This window comes from Chinchilla lanigera, unplaced genomic scaffold (assembly GCF_000276665.1).
Source record: "Chinchilla lanigera isolate Chin_1 unplaced genomic scaffold, ChiLan1.0 scaffold00170, whole genome shotgun sequence".
Lineage (NCBI taxonomy): Eukaryota > Metazoa > Chordata > Mammalia > Rodentia > Chinchillidae > Chinchilla > Chinchilla lanigera.
This window is the reverse complement of record NW_004955571.1, coordinates 479,795-482,532: the sequence shown is the minus strand read 5'-3', so window position 1 is coordinate 482,532 and position 2,738 is coordinate 479,795.

Sequence of the window (2,738 nt, the reverse complement as noted above, 5' to 3'; positions counted from 1 at the left end):
TGGAGGAAACAAAGTGATGAAAGGAGGGGAAAACCAGGGAAAGGAATGAAAGGGAAGAATTTAGATGCATTATGTGCATGTACCAACTCTCCACAGTACTCATTACGTTCTACAAAAATGTACTAATAAAAATAAAACTTCAAAAGCTGGCAATTGAGAAAGCCTAGCTCATGCAGAGAGCTTTATCTTTCATATGTTAGTACTCTTTTCCTTTCATGAGGTCTTATTTTTCTGATGATTAAGCATTTTATATGTGCTTCTGAAATTGCTCTCTACAAGTAGTGATACATCTAGGAAGTGTCGGAAAACATGAGAGAAAAATAGATCTAAAGCAAAACATAAATATTCTTATGAATCACTAAACACTAAAAAAACCTTTGCATGTTATTTAATCTTCAAAGATAAAAACCAAAAAAAGAAAAACTTCTAATCTAATGATCAGTAATGTCAATGACATCGTTTCACTTTAACTTTTAAGGGAAAGATGCTAAAAGATGACATAGCCAGAATTACCATTGGATAAACATCAAAATAAATTACATTGAGGTGATTGAGCTGGATTGTGTGATTATGAATTTACTTTTCTTTTCTACATTGTTATAATGATGTTAACTAACATTTAAAGTGCAAAAGAAAAAAAAACATCAGATATAGGTCTAAAGAGAACCAGTAGTACTGACAATTACCACATCCTAACATGTTAGTAGATTTCTTGCTAGCTAACACTAGAGAGGATTATCACTCCACGGGAAATGACTTTGGGAACAGCTGCTTTCTGTTGCCATGGTAATCTGCAGGTCCTGACTTCCCTGAGATGCAGTACCATGTAATATCCATCAAATCCAAGCTGGGAAAATGTTTTTAATCTTTCAAATGTCCCTGTAACAGTTTCACAATCAGTAGGTCAGTTCTTCCTGGGAAACACATGGCTCATATTTTTGGTTAAGGTGAATAAGATGAGAAAAGTAGACTGAAATATGCTTTCGATTTAGTAAATGGTCAGCAGTGAAGCTGCAAACCCTTAAAGTCATCTTGGCTTAGGACTAACCAACTACAGGACTCTGGGATACTTAACTGATCTCTGATAAGTTTGGCTTTTTCATCTGTTTCACAAAGAAGGTTTCTCAGGAAAGGTGTTTCTTTGAGGATTCAGGCTTAGCACTGAGGCTTAGCCCCAAGAGAGTCATGAATGAATCTGGCTGGTCCCATTTTATCATTTCCGCCACTTTGACAAATGTTTACTGGTTACTGCACTGTGACACATACTGTTTTAGACATCAGGAAGGTAGTAAATAACAGAGAACATGAAAACTGTGGTACTTACATATAAGTGGGGAGATAGACAACTAAAATTTAAAAATCATATAACAGTACACAGCATACATAAGTACTAAAGAGAAAAAAAGGAAGAGGGTGCTATGAAGTGTCAGTATGAAGAGAGACCAGGGAAGGTCTCACTGAAATGGGACCTTCACTAAAGAATATAAAGAAAGAAAAAAAAAAGAATAAGGAGCCATGCAGGACCAGGTGGACGAACATTTCTGGTAAAGAGATCAATGACAACTAAGATCTTGAGATTTCCTGATATGTTCCAGAAAACAACATTGTTTTGTTGTTGTTGATATCAGATCGAAGTGGGGAAAACACAAGTAATGAGCTCTGTTTAGAGACAGAAATTCACGAATGCAGACCAGAGAGTTTAGACCTGGGTGATGAAGGTGGAGATGCTGAGAAGTGGTTGGATTCTGCAGATATCTGCTGAATGAACAGCCCATAGGTTATGTTGATATATGGGTTTAATCAAGACTTTTAAGTGCCAAGAGCCTTTGCAGTTTGAATCCACAATAAAATAATGACCCATTCATGGTAGGTTCTTCAGAAATATTCAATATTCTCAAAGTGGGAAGATTACAGTCTGCCAGTTAACCAATGGGATGATTACTCATTTTTTATTTTAAAGAGAGAGAGCACACAAGCCCTCAATTCGTTCTACCCTTAAATTGTTCTTATCATGAAAATAGCATGTCTCCCTGTAGCATTTAAATGTAAATAAATACAAATATGAACATATGTACATCCATTTTATCTTTTTGACCCCGCCTCCTTGTATTTCTGTTCTCATACTGGATATAGTTTATATCAAACCAGTTATTACTGTGTACACATAGAATAAATCTTTAAGGAAATATATAAACAACCCATCCAAGTGAAGAGGGCTGCACTGAGACCAAGAGCCCATGGACTGCCATTGTGATAGACTTCTAATGTATTAGTGCCAAATGCCATCATTGATTTAATCAGAATTAATCAGCCCGTTAAAAATTGACTAAATTTATCCAATAGCTTTCCTATTTTTCCCCCTGGGAGGATAATAGGAGTTTCTGAAACTTCCAGATATTCAGATATGCTATGTATTCTACATTTTATTCATTATTGTGTAAAACTAGACATTTTGTGTTTTTTATTTTTTATTTTAAAGGTAAAAGAACAAAAACATATTGACAGACACACATACATTTACAAAATAATACAAAACAATACAAACAATAGAGAATTTCATACAAGGTGATAGGAAATTAACAATGGTTGTTGTATTACATATTGATATCTTCAAGTTAGTTACTGAGATAAACTAATACAGACATTTAAGATTGCTCAAACAATTCAACATTAACTGTTCCTTTCAATAAAGAGATAACAGTCAGTAGTACAGCTATATTAGCTATCTTCTGTATATA